This window comes from Mobula birostris, chromosome 13 (genome assembly GCF_030028105.1).
Source record: "Mobula birostris isolate sMobBir1 chromosome 13, sMobBir1.hap1, whole genome shotgun sequence".
Classification (NCBI taxonomy): domain Eukaryota; kingdom Metazoa; phylum Chordata; class Chondrichthyes; order Myliobatiformes; family Myliobatidae; genus Mobula; species Mobula birostris.
Genome location: NC_092382.1, coordinates 23387935 through 23406537, shown reverse-complemented (window position 1 = coordinate 23406537; position 18603 = coordinate 23387935). Strand labels below are relative to the sequence as shown.

Below are 18603 nucleotides of genomic sequence, written 5' to 3'. Positions count from 1 at the left end.
CCTTCAGACAGCAAACACCTCCACCTCTGTAATCTGTACAGGATCCATGAAGTTGATGCTGCTTTGCCTCACTTCTATAGACTCTGTGTCCATGTACTGTGTAAATACGGTTGCAGAAAAAAATCTCCCACATCTATTTTGTCTCAGATCAGAACTACTGTTCTGATCTTGCACAGGATTAATTTTTTTTCCCCTTGCAATCCTTTTTGCTCTTAACATGTCTGCAGAATCCCTGTGGATTCTCCTTCACCATGTCTGCTGGGGCAACCTCATGCCTTCTTTGTCTTTCATAAGTGTTCACTTGAATTTCCTGTACTTCATAAGTATCCCATTTGTTCCTATCTGCCTGTACCTGGTATGCACCTCCTTTTTATTGATCTGGGAGATGAAAGCCAAAGGGGTGATAGAGCTGCATGGTAGGGGGTGGGGGTGGGGGAGGGTTAAACTAAAGTTGCAGGGGGAATGGGAGCCTGAATAACAGAACAGATACTGGAGAGGCTGTGGAGACAGTTGCTGTTGAGACCTCAAAGACAGGATTGACAAAGTTAAGCATGGTGCAGTGAATATGCTCAATCCTGTATACTTCAATACAAGGAGCAGTGCAGGAAAGGCGGATGTGTTCAGGGCATGGATCAACAGCTGGAATTATGACACTAGGATCTGGCAACTGTGGCCTGGGACAGGCTGCTTTATGGCAAAGGTGTGCTTGGTAAATTGAGGCCTTCAAAGCAAAATTTTGTAAACACAAAGTGGGTATGTGCTTTTCAGAATAAAAGATAAAGACAGAAACTGTATCTCTTGGTTTTCAAGAGATATCGAGACCCTGGTGAAGCACAAAATGGAGTTGCATAACAGGGATAGGCAGGTAGGTTCTTATGGAGTTTAAGAAATGCAAGAGAACACATAAGAAATAACTCAGGATGGCTAAAAGAAGGAATGACGTTGCCCTTGCAGAAAAGATGAAGGATAATCCTCAGTGATTCTGGAGATAGATTAAGAGCAAAAGGATTGCAAGGCACAAAGTTGGTCCTCTGGAAGACCGGAATGGCAATCCATGGCTGGAACCAAAGCAGATGGGGGAGATCTTAAATATTTTTTTCATTTCTATTTACTCAGATGGACACAGTGTCAATGAGAGTGTGGAAAAGCGGCATTAAAATCATGGACCCTGCACAGATTAAAGAAGAGGAGATGTTTGCTATCCTGAGGCAGATTAGGGTGGATAAATCTCCGGGGCATGACAAGGTGCTCCCTCGGACCCTACCGGAGGCAAGTGTAGAAATTGTTGGGGCCCTAGCAGAGATAATTAAATCATCCTTAGTGCTGGAGGAGTTATCCGAGGATTGTTGGATAGTCAAAGTTATTTCGCTTTTCAACATAGAACATAGAAATCTACAGCATATTCCAGGCCATTCAGCCCACAATGTTGTGCCAACCATGAAACTTACTCTAGAAACTGCCTGGAATTTCCCTAGCACATAGACCTCTATGTTTCTAAGCTCCGTGTACCTATCTAAGAGGCTGTAAAAAGACCCTATTGTATCTGCCTCGACCACCACTGCTGGCAGTGCATTCCACACACCCACCACTCTCTGTGTAAAAAAACTTACCCCTGCCTTCCCTTCGGTACCTGTTTCCAAGCAGCTTAAAACTATGCCCCTCACGTTAGCCATTTCAGCCCTGGGGAACAACCTCTGACTATCCACACGATCAATGCCCCTCATCATCTTATCCATCTGAAAAAGGCTCTAAGCATACACAAGGAAATTATACCATTTCTTTTGGATTTGTTAGAAGTATACAAAATTATGAGGGTATAGATAGGGTAAATGCAAGCAGCTTTTTCCATTGATGTTGGGTGGGACGACAACTAATGGTCATGGGTAAGTGACTTCCCCATTTATACAACACAATACAATACAGCATAATACAGGCCCTTCGGCCCACAATGCTGTGCCGAACGCTACTTACTTCAGAAATTCCCTAGAGTTCTCCATAGCCCTGTAGTTTTCTACGTGCCATGTACCTATCCAGGAGCCTCTTAAAAGACCCTATTGTATTTGGCTTCATCACAGTCGCCGGCAGCCCATTCCACGCACTCACCACTCTGTGTAAAAAACTCACCCCTTGTGGTGATATCACGTGTCAGGACGTGACTGGACAGAGTTCTTAACATGAGCAGAAATGAAGCATGATCGAGAAGCATGGCAGTGTAAAACCTGGTTTTGTTGCTATTAAATAAAAGTTCAATTCTGCAGAATATGGTTTGTTATTAGTAACCCACGGTACGTATAAAGAACACAACACCCCTGACATCTCCTTCGTACCTACTTCCAAGCACCTTAAAACTGTGCCCTCTCTGCAGATTTTCTCTTGTTTGTGACTGGAGGCAGAACAAAGGTGATTTTCACAACAGCTGATGTAAAAGATTTTGTTCCCTTTCTCCGAGTTCCCGATCCTTGCATTTAGACAGCTGGAGCTCAGCTCTGTCTGAGAGACCCATCGGTTCCCATTCCCTCATCAGCCGGAAGCTCCCCGGGGCCCGTGTACGGATGGTGGGGCTGAGAGAGAGGGAAGAGAGCAGGACTGTCCCGGGATTGCGGGTCACAGAGTCCGGAGTCACAACAACTACCCGAAGTCGGTGTTGAAAATTAAGCACGGAAATTCACTCTCACCTTTACTCGATACTTGCAAGGCCTTTGTGTACTGCGCGCATGCGTGACATTCTCTGAGGTCAACAGCGCTGACGCCTGCGCAGTTGATCGGTGCTGCAGCATCAGCGAAATTTTTAACACAGAGCTTTATGGGTAATCAGAGTACCATTAACAGTTCCTGCAAGCACCGGTTCTCTGTCCATACCCCAGGGTTTTTTTTTGTGTGTAGAAAATTCAGCAGCTGTTTTAACACAGAAAGCGGCTCCAGTAAACAGTACACTCAATATCGACGTGTATCTAATGCCAAAGTACAATCCTCTTACAAAGGCAGATATGAAACACAAGAGATTCGTCTGTTGCTGGAAATACAGAGACACACACACAAAATGCTGGAGGAACTCTGCAGTTCAGGCAGCGACTAAGCAGACGAGTACACAGTCTAAGCATGCTGAAGTGGCTCGGCCTAAACGTTGTCGATTTAATCCTCTCCACGATTGCTGCCTGATCTGTTGATATCCACCAGTATTTTGAAGAAATTAACCACCCTTTTTTCGATCAACCAGTTTCCAAATGTTTCTGATCTTTCACTTGTATCCACATCCTGCTGGTCTGATTCCTCTTCCTCTTCCTTCTGGTAAGCTCTAGACCCCATCTCTTTCTGGAGACGCAGAGCCCTGATTCAGGCTGGAAACTCTTTGGTTTCTGACTCTGCTCCGAAGAAGATTCACTCGCTAGTCTGCTGTCAGACTTTAGAGGTGCATTGCGACAACCCAGCTGTCTGAGGCATAGACCTTTGAAATTAGTGAAAATGACACAAAACTTGAAAAGAGCAGGGAAGAAGGAGTTTAACCATCTTAGTCCAGAGCCCTGAACAACGTCAAAACCACAGTGAGCTCATCGTCTTATTCAGCCTGGAGAAAATCATGCAGGAAATTCATGCAGGTGTACAGGATGATTAGAGGCATTTGTCGTGTGAATGGCCAGAGGCTTTTTCCCAGGGCTGAAACGGCTAACACGAGGGGGCTTAGTTTTAAGCTCCTTGGAAGTAGGTACAGAGGATATGTCAGAGCTAAGATTTTTAAACATAGAGAGACAATAGACAATAGGTGCAGGAGTAGGCCATTCGGCCCTTCGAGCCAGCACCGCCATTCACTGTGATCATGGCTGATCATCCACTATCAGCATCCAGTTCCTGCCTTATCTCCATAACCTTTGATTCCACTATCTTTAATAGCTGTATCCATTCCTTTTTGGAAAGCATCCAGAGACTTGGCCTCCACAGCCTTCTGGGGCAGAGCATTCCATACATCCACCACTCTCTGGGTGAAAAAGTTTTTCCTTAACTCCGTTCTAAATGGCCTACCCCTAATTTTTAAGCTGTGGCCTCTGGTTCTGGACTCATCCATCAGCGGGAACATGCTTCCTGCCTGCAACATGTCCAATCCCTTAATAATCTTATATATTTCAATAAGAGAGGTGTGTATGTGGAATGCACTTCCAGCGACGGTGGTAGAGGCGGATACAAAGAGACTCCTAGATAGGTACATGGAGCTTAGAAAAATAGAGCGCTATGTGGTAGGTTTCTTGAGTTGGTTTACATGGTCGGCACAACACTGTGGGCCGAAAGGCCTGTAATGCGGCGTAGATTTATGTGATTCTATGGAATTCAAGCGAAATCTCTTCTCCCACGGAGTGGTGACTAGTTATAGACTGTCATCACAGGGAGAGTGAGAGGGGAGCGGCAATGATAGGGCAGTGACAGAAACATGGGCAGGGACCGGATAGACTGAGTGGCCTCTCTAGTGTACGTTGTGAGTGTGGTAGAGATAGTAAGTACCTGCGACACGGGATTTGATACAGAACTGATTTATCTTTCACAGATCCACAATATTAAACACCAGTCTAGTTTGAGGCTAACATCAGCAGAACAGACTCCTCCAATGCTCAGTGACCAGGGTTCAGTACTGGGTGCGATGAGCAGCCGCACGAACTGCAGAATCTGACAGTAACAGTCCCTCATGAACCTGCAGCTGCCTTCAGTCACCGTGATTTAACACAGAGCTGATTTGACCTTCCTCCCTGATGTGAAGTTGCTGGTGTTGCAGCAGCTGGGATGATTGAGTAAAACTCTTTACTCACTCCGGACAGAAATGTGGCCTCTATTTATTGTGAACTCACCGGAGCATCACAAGGTGGGTTAACTGAATGAGTCTCTTCGCACACACGGAGCAGGTGAACGGCCGCTTCCCAGTGCGAAGCTGTTGGTGTATCTGGGATGTCCGACTGAATCCCTTCCAAAATGAGAGCCAGTGAATGACATCACACTGCTATAACGTCATGGCAATGTATCCAATCAGATCACGGACATGGACACGTGATCGGGATCTCCTTGTAGCGAGTGGGGCGCCGTCTTCTCCAGCATCTCCGTCTCCACATTCAAGGATCGGCGGCATTCAAGCGCTGGTGAACTGACAGATACAGCGGAACTAACGTGCTGTTGTGTTTGAGATTCCCATACACAAATCCTTTGCCTCTTCTACCCAGTTAAAAGTTTACAAAGCACGCCAAGTGGGCGAAGGACATTTCAGCTGAGATAATTTTGGTCTCCATGGTGATCTCTGATTAAAAACTCTGTCACAGCTCAAAACAATTTGGAGGAACAACACCTCATCTTCTAACTGTCCACAGTTCAAGCATTCGGGCATAGTGTCAAACTCTCGGCAAATCAAAGTGAAAAAAAGACTATCAAACACCGAATGTTCACAGAGAAATATATCGTGCAAACGTCCTTGTGTCTGGAAGAATTATTTTCCTCGCGCTGCCGTTTAGTAACGCCTCTGATGCTGTCTTTCTATTCCTTTGTTTCTGTCTCGACGGGGGATCTTATATTCCCCCAAACCTGTGTTGAGTTGTGGTCACCCCTCACCGGGACAAAGTCTGCCATTTCTCCAATGTCCTGCCGGTGACCACAGTAACACTATCTGCCTTTCACCCTGCACTCATAAATTCCCTGCTGTGCGGAAACCTGCCCGTGTCTGAACTACACGCTGCATTCGGTACACCTGTATACCTGTGCGTTGATGCAAATAGCGAATCAGTCAATCATGCGGCAGCATCTCAACACATAAACATTGTGCAGATATGATGACGAGGTTCAGTCCCTGTTGAGACCAAACGTCAGACAAGGGAAGAAATGTGATTGAACTGACTTTGAGCGTGGGATAATTATTGATGCCAGACGGAATGGTTTGAGAATTTCTGAAGCGACTCAGCTTCTGGGATTTTCACGCACATCAGTGAATCAAATAACCACACGTTGCCACAGCGGCGTGCGGAAGAGCATCCGTGAACACACAACACGTCGAGCCTTGTCGTGGATGGGCTGCAGCGGCAAAAGGCGGCACCGGCTTCCACTCCTGTACCTGACAACCCGGCCACTGAGTGGGTGTTTACTGAAGTAGCCTCAACTACAGAGGAGTCAACAGGTTCACCACCTTATGTGAAATTCACTTCCTCCTCATCTCCGTCCTAAATCTAATTCCCGAATCTTGAGTCTGTGATCCCCAAGTGTAGTCTCACCCGCCAGTGGTAATGATTTCCCTGCCTCTGATTTACCCATCCCTCTTTCATTACTTGGTTCATTTCAGTCCGATCCCCTCTCCTTCTTCTGAAGTACAGTCAGTTTACTCCCAGGAGACACATAGGCTTAACCCCGTCATCACTATAATCTATTCCTCGGTACTACCTCTAGAGCCAAACCAAATTCCGTGACATAATGTTGCAGGTCTACAAAACTATGGTTAGAATACATTTAGAGTATTGTGCTCAGTCCTAAACGTCCAACATTGACCATAGCACTGTGCAGCACAGGAACCGGCCACTCGGCCCACAAAGTTGTGCCGACCAGCATGAGTGGAGCTACTGGAAAATGGGCTGAAAACTTTGCAGATGTGATTCAATGCAGGAAAGTGTAAGGTGTTGCGCTTTGGGAGCTCCAACCCCGGTAGGAATTACACAGTAAACGGTAGTGAATTGTGGCGTGCGGGGGAACAGAGAGATCTGGGAATACAGTCCCATAATCCCGAGACAGGGTCACAAAAAAGCTTTCGACACCTTGGCCTTCATAAATCAAACTACTGAGTACAAGAATTGTGACGTTATATTGCAGTTGAATGTGACGTCAGTGAGGACAAACTTCTATTGTTTGTCGTTCTGATCAACAATCTACAGGAAATATGTGAATAATTTGAAAGATTACAGAGAAAATTTCAATGATGTTCCCAGGACTTTGGGTCTGCGTTATAGGGTAATATTCAATAGGTTGGGTCTCGCCCAAATGAGGCTTTACCACTTCAGGTTGGATGACTCTAGAGGAGATCATAGGTTAAGGGTAAAAGATGAAATACTTAAGGGTCAGAGGACAGGGAAGTTCACTCAGATGTCGGTGGGAGTGTGGAATGAGTTGTCTGGGGAAGTGGAGAACGTAGGTTCAATTGCAACATTCTGTAGCCACTTGGACAGCTACGTGGATTGGGGGGGGGAGGGGTGGATAGTATGAAAGACTCTTTTCCGGGTGCAGGCCGATGGGACTAGAGCAGGGAACAGGTCAGAACAGTTTGGAAGAAACAAGGTGTATGTTTATGTGTGTTTTGTTCAATAAGTACATCCCATCCCAAAGAATGCTCTCCAGTAATTTACATATCCTGACGTGAGGTGGGTCATTGTATTCCAATATTATTCATCCAGCTTCCTAAATAATATAATAACATTTATCCCTGGCTTTCTGGGATCTTGCTTGTGGCTAGAGAGAGGACAAATGTATTGCTGAAGTCCCCAGTAATGTCATCTACTCCATCTCACAATAATGTGCAGTGTAGCCCCCCAGGCTCTGGAAGGTTCTCGAACTTAATTCTCTTTAAGTCAGTGGACAAGACCTCCTTACTGGTGCGGTATTTACAGCAGGGAAAATACCCTTCAGCCCATGTGCCAAAGCGACCGAGATCTGCATTCGATGTAATTCCAGTTTCAGGGGGAATGGGTCAGACGCAGACAGACAGAACTAGTTTAGGTGCTCACCTGGTCGGCATGGAAGGGCTGTGTTGAAGGACCCGTGCCAATGTTGAAAGGGATGGATCTCTTCCGAGACATTGATTCTGTATCTTTCAATAGATGCTGCCTGACCTGCTAAGTTTCTTGAATTTTTTGCATCCCGTTCTGGTCAACATTCAGTCGAGAAGATGTCTTGTGCTGGGAGAATGCAGAGGAGGTTTACCGGGACTCTGGGATACGTGTCATGGGGTGAGATTGGATTGTGTTGAAGTCCAGTGTTAATGTGCAGAAGGATCCCAGGATCCAGTTCATCGCTCCCGGAAAGTGGCTGCATGGGACAATGAGATGGTAAAGAAGGCGTACGGTCTGTTTACTTTTAATAAGCGTGGCAGTGAGCCCCAATGTCAGGTAGCTGGGTTGCAGTTTACTAAATCTCTAGATGAACCGCATCTGGCATATTGCATTATATTACCGGGAAAATGTCGATGCTTTGGACAGTGAGTAGAAGAGGGTAAACATGACGCTGCCTGGATAAGGAGAGATTGAGCAATCGAGGGATATTTGCTCGGGAACAGTAGAGGCTGAGGAAGGCCACACAGAGGAGTATGGGTATATGAGAGTCGCAGACAGAGTGGATAGACGCTTCCTTTTTTCCTTGAGGAAGAAATGTCTGATACCAGAGGGAATGTATTTAAGGTGAATGGGGGAAACAGCATCTCATTACAAACAACAGAAAATCTTCCGATGCTGGAAATCCAAGCAACGCACACAAATTGCTGCAGGGACTCAGCAGGCTCGGCAGCATCTATGAAAAATAAAAGTCCAGTCGACATTTCTGGTCGGGAACTTTACAGTCCTTTTTCGCAGCATTTATTTATTTGTTTGTTCATTTGTTTGTTTGTTTACTTATTTAAATTTAGTGTAATTTTGTATCATTTCCAACCACTCCTGTTGTAATAAAACAACTTATGTAAGCCAGTGATGTTAAACATGATTCAGAATGTTTAAAGGAGATGTTCTTTACGTTTTTTGTTTTCATTCTCATCGTGGCGGGTGTCTGGAAGGATTGCCGAATGTGATGGTGGAGGCCGATTCCATGGAGGTTATCAGATACCGCATGAATGTGTAAACATGGAAGGATGTGCACCTTGTGTAGGCAGAAGGAATGGCTGTAGTTAGTCATGAAATTGTCCGTTCGATTAGTTCAGAACAACGCAGTGAGCAGGAGGGCCTGTTCCCCTGCTGTACTTTTCCATGCAGGCGAGACCACAGCGGAGTAACTGTGCGCGTTTCTGGTCGCCCGCCTCAGGGAGGACGTGTTTAATCTAGAAAGGCGCAGAAATGACTCACGAATTTGTTTGCTGGGACCGGAGGACTCGAATCAAAAGGAGACGGTACAGTGACTGTGCAATGATCCCAACACCGAGGGCGATGCAGCACCGATTATCCTCCCCGACCCTACCCTCAGATTCAATTGTAGGTGACGTTAATGGTGGCAAATGGCACAACTGGTCCATAATGGAAGCGGTGTGACGTAATTCACAAACACCGTCATTGAGTTGTTGTGCTCGCAATGAGAGGTGGTGCGTGACGTAATGACCAGAGTCTGAGGGGATTATTTTTAGGTTTCCTCATAATGGAAGTAAAGGCACACGAACGGGGCATGTTTTGTTCGCAAATCTTACGAGCTCGCAGTAAATGAGCTCTGATTCCAGAATCTGTACCCGCGCCTGCAGCCCACAGTACTGACAGCATAACTAAGGAAATGCATGTGAATTGCCTCCCCTCCCTCACCTCCAGCCACACAGTGACTGTGGGTAGAACTTACCAACAGGATGGGACACTCTAGTGGAGCTATATCAGCGGGAACCTGAACTCTCATTGTCCAGCTTCCCAGAACCGATGGCAACTTTAATCGTTTCCATTTGGTTGCCTCTCACTCTTCGAAGATCCAAGAGATAAATACCCATCCTGGCAAACTCTCCCCATAAAAGAGCCCCAATGTCCAAGCAACATCCTTAAATATCTTTTCTACATTCCTCCCGGTCTAACCACAGTCCGCTCTTTTTCACACACACACACACACACACACACACACACACACACACACACACACACACGCACACACAGACAGACAGGCGCGCACATACATACACACACACACAAACACAATATCTCTCCTGTTCTCCCAACCCCACGCGTGCACCGCTCTCGTTTCATCACCTCATTCAGCCACTCTCTCACGTCTCTCCCTCACACTCGCGTCCCTGTCTCCCTACCTCTATTTCCCCTCATTTCCTATTTTTACGGTCCACATCACTGTTGTTACTAATTTCCCGGAGCTGCCGGTCGATGGGACAGTTCGCCCGGGAATAACACCTGGGATCGGGCGGTGAATCTGGGTTGTGCTCAGGACGCGGCTTTATTAATGACCTGTCGCACCCAGTTGAACGAATATTTCACCGCGCTGATCACCTGCTCCCTGAATTTCGACTGAGTCACAGCGTAAATAAATGTGCTCGTGCAGCAGCTGAAATTCTTCAGCAAAATCCTGGCGTTGTGAAAGATCACCTCAGAATCATTGAAATCGAATCCAATTCCTTTGATCTCATAATACATGAAATTTACAACTTGTGTCAGCCACAGGGTGATGAAGCTTCCGGAGATGGCGAGGAGTAAGATCACAGACCTCCTCCTGCTCTCCATCTCCGGGTCACTGCGATTCTCGCCTTTGCCCTGACCTCTCAGCCCCTTACGGACCTGACTGGCCACTAAAATGTGCCTGAATGTCAGAGCGTTGAGTAACAGGATCACAACGAATGAACGGATTCAAAACTATATCAAGCTAATCGTATACTACCCACCCGGGGTCAGTGAAAGTATATTCCATAAGCTTGCAGAACCATGTTACATTCTCGATGATCTCTCTGGGTTCCCAGAGGAAGTAACGGGGAACATTTTTTCAGAAAGGACAGCACGGCGGTTGTTGTTAGAACCACAGCCGCAGTTTTCCCGGTGCAATATTTTGTTTTTAGTTTCTGACAGCAAATAGCGACAAAGCGATCAACAGTGAACATGACGGTGAACCAGACAGAACAGTATGTGGCTGTGAACCTCAGTACCTCGACAACTCTGCACATCGGGGTAGTGTTCAAAAAATTCCACGGAAAGTAATAATTTATGACTTGACGCACAAAGACCTCGGTGACAACGGTCAGTAGATCCGCCGCTGCCGTGGCCACCAGGTAGCGGGTGGTACAGGTAGAGAGGCCACACTTTCCCCGGGACAGGATCACAATCGCCACTAAGTTCACTGCAGGGAGAGAGACAGAGAACAGACACTGGGAATTATTGAACACATACTCCGGGAATGGACACGGGTTCGGGTTTCCGCCAATGGCCATGAGCGCCAGAGGCGGTGAACAGCTGCTCAACTAACACCAAGCACGGGTCACACTGTCTCAGACCTGCCTTCCCCACTGTGGAGATATGACGAGATGTGGGTAATCGTCGGGAACAACAGCGATCCAGTTCCGATGGGGCCAGTTTCACTGATTTAACCTTGACTGACCGGGCCTCTGGAAAACCCAACACTCATGTGGCTGGAAGTAGGTGCAGAGGAGATGTCAGGGGTAAGTTTTTTTTAAATTACTTTATCTACAATTTTCAGTTTTACAAAGACAAAATATATTGAAGACAAAACAATACAAAGGAAATACCGCGCCAGGCGGAGAACAGACAAAACAAATCAAAAACCAAAAAAAAAAAAAAAACAAAAAGGTTGCCAGACAATTTACAAGATTACATAAGCAATGTGCAGTAAAGTGAATGAAGGAATCCGGTTAGGCACCACACCCGCTCATGAGACTATGCAGGTCAAGGTCACTGTGTATGTGAGGTAATGTGACACTGAGCCAATAAGGGTCCCCATATTCTCTCAAATGTATTCTGTGTATTGGGTTTGTGCGGACGCAGTCTTTCCATTTGTATAACAGACAACATCTGCTTGAGCCAGTGTGCGAAGGTGGGTGGAGTAGCAGACTTCCAGCTCAGAAGAATAAGTTTCTTCGCCACCACCATTCCCAGATGCAGAGCAATCTGCATGTCCCGGCAACTCAAGAGTCTCTGCAGAGCATCCAAAGATGGCGAGGTCGTGATTGGGCTGAATGTCTCTGGAATAGACTTTTGAGACCCACTCAAAGATTGCAGTCCAAAAGTTGTATAATGTAGGGCAAAACCAGAAAAGATGTGCTAGTGAGCCCTCGGCAGAGCGGCACTTGTCGCATTCAGGAGACACGGATGGGAAGATGCGATTCAGTCTTGCTTTTGAATAATGCAATCTATTTATCGCCGTGTACTGCAGGGGTCCCCAACCTTTTTTGCAGTGCGGACCGGTTTCATGTTGACAATATTCTTGCGGACCGACGGACCAGCCGACCGGAGGGGCGGGATGGTTGCCAACGGACAAGAGTACCGGTCAAATACGTTGCGTTTACCCATTGAAGACTACAATGGCCATGAAGCCTTGCGCGGGCATCAGTGCGCATGTGTAATTTGCGCATGTGTGCACCTGTTGATTATTTTTTCCGCAAATCGTTTTTGGCGATTCTATTCGGAGGTGGATGTTAATCACGACCGGAATATGGGTGATAAGTGGCTAATACACTCAATTTCGTTTCTAAAAGGCTTTATCTAACGAATTTAATATTAAACACACAGCGCGTTTTCCTCGCATGAATATAGCGATAAGTCAATGATCAGGGGAGGACAGGGGAGTTTGAAGTAAGTATTGGACGAACTTCCAGTACAATTGTCAGAAGCAGGTTCGATATTATCATTTGAAGATAAATTGAATAGGTATATGGACAGGAAAGAAATGGAAGGTTATGGGCTGAGTGCAGTTCGGTGGGGCGAGGTGAGAGTAGCATTCGGCACGGACTAGAAGGGCCGAGATGGCCTGTTTCCGTGCTGTAATTGTTATATGGTTATATAAGTCAATAGCATCATAACATTTGAAGTAACGTTTGGATATTAAACACAGCGCATATTTTCCCCGTATGAACTTATAAAATCATTGCAATGCACCCGCGGAATCAGTGGGAGCCCTGGGCTTGTTTTCCTGCAACAAGACGGTCCCATCGAGGGGTGATGGGGGACAGCGATACTCGAATGGGGTTCCTTATGTTCAGTCTAATCCGCAATTTAGTTTTTGTTACATTCATCGCAGAGATATGTTGGAAATGGAAGCAATGTTTCCGGTGCTTCCGCGGCTATCTCAGGATATGGAGCCTTGACTTTGATCCAGAATGCCGGCAGAGATGTTATGTCAAACAGACTTTTCAGCCCGCCGTCATTTGCAAGCTCGAGGAGTTGATCTCCTTCCCGCGCTGACATGGACGACGCGCGCGTGATGGCTCAACAGTGCGTGACAGGGAATGAGGAAAGGTGCAGCTGACTCCTATCGCCAAATCATATCGTTTCCTCGCGGCCTGGTAGCGCATGCTCTGCGGCCTGGTATCGGTCCGCGGCCCGATGGTTGGGGACCGCTGCTCTAAATCACATTTCCCCTTAGAGTTGTCTTTCAAAAGCCCCGATAGAACTCTAGACAAGGTGCCACTCAAACCATCCCATTCAGATCTCCCTGGAGAGCTGCTTGTCTCCAGCACTGGGGCAATTCAGAACAAGGTGTCACCAAAGGCCCAGGGGTTCGCTCTGATGAATAACTCATAAGCAGTCAACACCCCAATGTAAAACTTTCCCAGTCACGCATGCGCGGAGAGATGTCCGTCCCGAGCACTGGCACCACTCTGGTCAACGTCCCATTAAAGGCAAGAGCAACGTTCGAGTCGATCCCGTGAGTTAGGGGAGAGGCGGAGGTGTACTTTCTTTTGTCATTAAATATGAACATTCAGAATGTTCTTTTTACAGGTTCGATACCATTGACGGATCATTGACGGTGCACTGAACATTAAGTTAGAAACTTGGAAAGTGATCATAAACAGGTTCACGCCGGTTAACACACAGAATAAACAAACATGAATTGCTCTGCTCACTCACCAGGACCTCCCATGACGGCAATGAACACTCGTAATATTTTATCCACACTCAAGTACCTGTCCAACATTGCAGACATTTTCCCTGTGCAGTAATTTGTCCTCCTGTGCCACAGGCGATCTCCCGGAATGAAATGTTCATGCAGCGCATGCCTGGGGTTTTAATACCATTCAGCGACTCCACGGGGACAGATTCCAACAGCTTTAAAACTAAAGATTTAAAAAAAATATTTACATTCCGATTACGTCAGGCAAGTGCAATCCCCGCCGAGACCGTTTGTCAATTAATTTAGGAATTAATTGTGAAACTGCAAGCAATGGAAATTGTGATGGTTCTGAAGGGTGTATATTGCTGGAGGCAGTCCTCCAGCAAAGGGGTTTTGTTTCAATGACCATCAGACCCAACTCTCTACCTCAGTTTCGTCCATCGGTTGAAGAGATTGACTGAGAGTAAAACAGCCATTCCACTCTGATTCACCGCCAATTGTAATCACAGCTCACCGCACTTTACCCTTATCTCCCACTCCCGATTACCAGCAGCGATCCTCAGCTTGTTTGTGTGAAGTGTACCAGACAGTGCCCTGGGTCAGAAACATGTTCACCACCATTGAGAGACATATACCGTCTCAGACAGGAACGTGCTGCCTGCTGTTTCTCTGACTCCGACAGAGAACAGAGAAAGCTAAAGCACAGGATCAGGTCGTTCGGCCCACAGTGTCTGTGCCGACCATGACGTCACATTAAGCCGATCCTACCTATCTGCACATAATCAGTCTCCTGCATTCACTGCCTGTCCAATCTTCGAAAAGAGTAATCTTGGGCTCCTGGGTTCTCTGCTTTCAGAAGGCTTTGACCATTTGTTCGAATTAGTTGGACTCAACAAAATTGTCTAAGCCTTCAAAAGCGTCATCAATTGCAACGTGTTTCCCCTCTAACCCTAATGCTTGACCATCAAACTCAGAGTGGTGAGTATTTGTCAGAAAACACGACGGAGAAATGGAGATGTGGAAAAGAAAGTGCAGTCGCGTATGTGTGTGCGTCAGCCTGTGTGTGTGTGTGTGAGAGAGAGAGAGAGAGAGAGCGTTTGCACCTCTCCGTGTCTGCCTTAGTTTGAGAGTGTGCGTGTCTGTGTGTTTGTATGTCGTGTACATTTCTGTTTCTGTATCTGTTTTCGTTATGTGTTTTACCCTGACTGTGTTTGTCCCTTTTTGATTGTTTGTGTGTGTCAGTGTGTGAGTCTGTGTTTGTCTGTGCGTTTGCCTGTTTCTGTCTGTCTATGTGTGTGCCTGTGTGTTTCTGTGGCTGTATTTCCGTACGCCTACGCCCAGCTATGTGCTGGTTTTAGTGTGAAGATCTGCGTGTTAGTATGTGTCAGTTGTGTATTTCGATCTGTGCTTGCGTGTGCGCGCGCGAACGCGTAAGCGTGTGTTTCTGTGTGAGGCAGTGTGTTGTTGTGTGCCTGTGAACGCATTCCTGACTATGTGTGTGTGTGTCTGTGTAGTAGCCCGCGTGTACATGTGTGTCCCTGTATGTGTGAGTTTTCGCGTGTTGCTGTGTCTGTGTGTATTCGTGTGTTTGTGTCGCTGTCTGTTCATATATGTGTACGTGTCTGTGTGTCTGGTGTGTGCGCGAGTCCGTGCTTCTGTGTGGGTTTGGGTGTTTGTGTGTACATGTGTGTACCTATCAATTTGCGTGTGTGTCTATGCAGATCTTCGCGTGTTTGCTTCTGTAATTGTGTGTGCGCGCCTGTGTATGTGAGTGTGTCCCTGCGTGCGTCTGTCTGAGTGTGAACGTTGAGTGTCTCCAGTATGTTTTTTTTGCGTGTGTCTGGGTGCGCGTGCGCGTTGCTATGTTTCTGCGAGCATGTCTGATTCGCTTTCTTGCTGGCACTCTCAGTAGAACAGAGAAATACAATGGAATCAACAAAACCCTACACACAAATCCGACAAACTCATAATATTGAAAGCATGAGCTGTACAGTTCTGGAAAGAGGGTCCATAGACGGCGGAGTCAGTACTGAGTTGAGGTGGGTAAAGGTATCCACCGTGTTTCTGGAGCCTGATGATTGAAAGATAAATGCTGTTCCTGAACCTGCTGGGGTGGGCTCCTTGTCGATGTGTTCAATTTGCTCTCTATGGGCTGGGGTGAGTCCTGCACATCCCCCGACTCGGTCGCGTGTTTCCATCCCAGAAGGTGGTGAGTTATACTGCTCTCGTTACATGCACGTATAGTTCATCTCTTTGTGTGATCATGCAGAAAATTTGACGTTAATAACTCATTTCCTTCTACCTTAGGCCACGAACATATCAATCACCCCCTCGGTGCACCACCTCTGGAGGTCCAAGACGCTGACGCCCACAAAGAAGGGATCTGTATGCTCCACGACCGCTGGACTAAGTGTGTCAATGTGGGAGGGAACTATGTTGAAAAATGAATGTGCTAGGTTTTCTAAAATTGACTTCTTCTACCTTGGGGCACGATCTTAAAAATCACCCCTTGTATTCTCCATCGCGCGTCTAAAAATAGCTTTTTTTTTAAGCTTTAGATGCCATGCCAAATCTTCGCAAATTTCTACGGAAAACCTAAAGGTGCTGTGGCTTTTTTTAATATTTCGACAATAAGACCATAAGAAATTGGTGATGGTTATGATGATGATGATGATGATGAAGATGATGATGATGATGATGATGATGATGATGATGATGATGATGATGAGCATGACGGCATCCGTCTGTCTCGAAAGACAGTGGAAATATAGTCTGCGCTATGGGTCGGTCCGTAGTAGAGCTGCCGCCTCCTTCTGCATCTGTACAGTCCAGTTTTGGAGGGGCAGGTCTAGCTGCAGAGATCTTAAGATACCCAGTCGTCAAAATCCACCCCCGGCCCCACACCGGTCTCGCCGGTGTAGTCCAGAGGAAAGCGAAGCACTGTGTTTCTACCGGCTTGGTTTCAGGAGTTGCCGGACGGATGTCCTGTGACGTCCAGCACGTTAAAGGCGTCAGTCCGGATTTTCTCGTCTGGTTTACACCCGTCGCCTTCGCCTCTCCCGGGGCTGCCACAATCCAGTTGGGTAATTACCTATAGCTGGGGATTTGGTTCACGAGCACCAGGGTGTGTCCACACGCTGGTGGGTCTGCGTGATACGAGTCCGTGGGCCGACCCCTCCCCGTCTTCTATAGTCCTGCCTGAGACTGAAGGGTGTTCAGTTTTCCTGTGTCGCCAGCGAGAAGCACCACATGAGGCTTGGTCTTGGAGAGTCAATGTACTTGCAGGAAAAGAGTTACACATTCAACTCTCCATTTCGTGAGACTGCTAGTCAGTGATGGAACAGCTGGTTGACACATGAGACTATAAGCCGGAGGAGCAGAAACAAACCACCAAGCCTGATCCTCCATTTCATCCTGGCTGATCCATCCTCCCTCTCAGCTCCACTCCCCGTATCCCATCACGCCCTGAATAATCAGGTGTCCGACGACTTCTGCCTTACATACACACATTCTTTCGGACTCCGCAGCTTCGCCACTCTGACTAAATAAATTCCCGTTCACTTCCGTTCTAAAAGTCTGGTCTAAGATACCCAGCACAAGAACTCGCTTCTCTACATTCACTCTATCGAGGCCTTCCCCGCTTTCTTTTCTACCATGGTCTTCTCTCTTCTCCTATCAGATACCCCTTTTCCAGCCCTTTATCTCTTTCACTATCCAACCTCCCAGTCGTTTGCTTTACACCCTGCCCCTCTCTCGGATTCATCTATAAACTTCCACCTTATCCTTACTCCTTCCCTTTCCCACTTTCTTATCGTGACATTCTGCCTTTCTCTCTTGTTTAGATGAATGGTCTCGGCCCGAATGGTCGACCGTTTACTCGTTTCTATAGTTGCTGCCTGGCCTGCTGAGTTCCCGCAGCACTTTTTTTTTGTATTTCTTGGATTTCCAACATCTGCAGACGTTATCATGTTTTTTTAAAAACTCATGCGTACTTGAGTTACTGTCGTCTTCCAGTCAGATGGAATCAATCTGACCATTCTCATTGATCTCGCTGTCACGGTCCGGTCCGTGGACTCCGGATCTTCCGGCTGTTCCTTGTTTCAGTTGTGCTTAATCACAGGCACCTGATGCTGGTCTTGGGGCTGGGAATATAAGTGGCCCTGGGTTCGTGTGTGGTTGCTGGTTTGTATGGTCAGTATCCCGTCCTCGCCTCTGTGGGGGTAAGTCAGGCCGACTTTGCCGTTACCCTGAGGCTGGACTGTCCCCTTCCTTGGGAAGCCTTGCCTGAATGCTGTGACCGGAGCCTTGCCTGCAACCTTGTCAAGTTCTACCACTGGAGCGAGACCGGAGCCTTACTGTGTCAAGATAAGCAACTGTCTATTGTTGAGTTGGAGCTCTCTCTGTGTCCACGCCTTCGCTAGGTAGGTCCGGCCGTTTGCCGCTACCTAGTTTTCTGAACCGTCTCGTCGTGTTCAGCATTTTGTGTATGAGTCCCGGCCCTACGTCCTGTTCCCAAGGGGGGGTCCTGGCTCTATTTTCCATGTTCCTATCTCTGAAATCCAAGGCTCAGTTCAGTTCTTTTGATTGTGTTCTTGTTGTTTTTTTCTCACCGTTTTGTGCAACGTGAGTCAATTGTGCGTGAAAATCCCAGCAGGTGAGCAGTTTGTGAAATACTCAAAATACCCCGACTGGCACCAACAATCATTCCACGGCTGAAGTCACTGAGAACACATGGTTTCCACATTCTGGCCTTTGAACTGAGCAACAACTGAACTTCTTGACATGCGGCATATTTTTATGCATTGTGTTGCTGTCATCGGATTAGCTAGTTATCATTAACGAGTTCGTGTACAGGTGTGG

General features: G+C 46.9%; 1 pseudogene; it reads right to left on the bottom strand.

Moving 5' to 3' along the window:
• Positions 1-10112: 10112 nt before the first annotated feature.
• Positions 10113-13836, bottom strand: LOC140207849 (probable G-protein coupled receptor 139; annotated as a pseudogene).
• Between the last annotated feature and the right edge of the window lie 4767 nt (positions 13837-18603).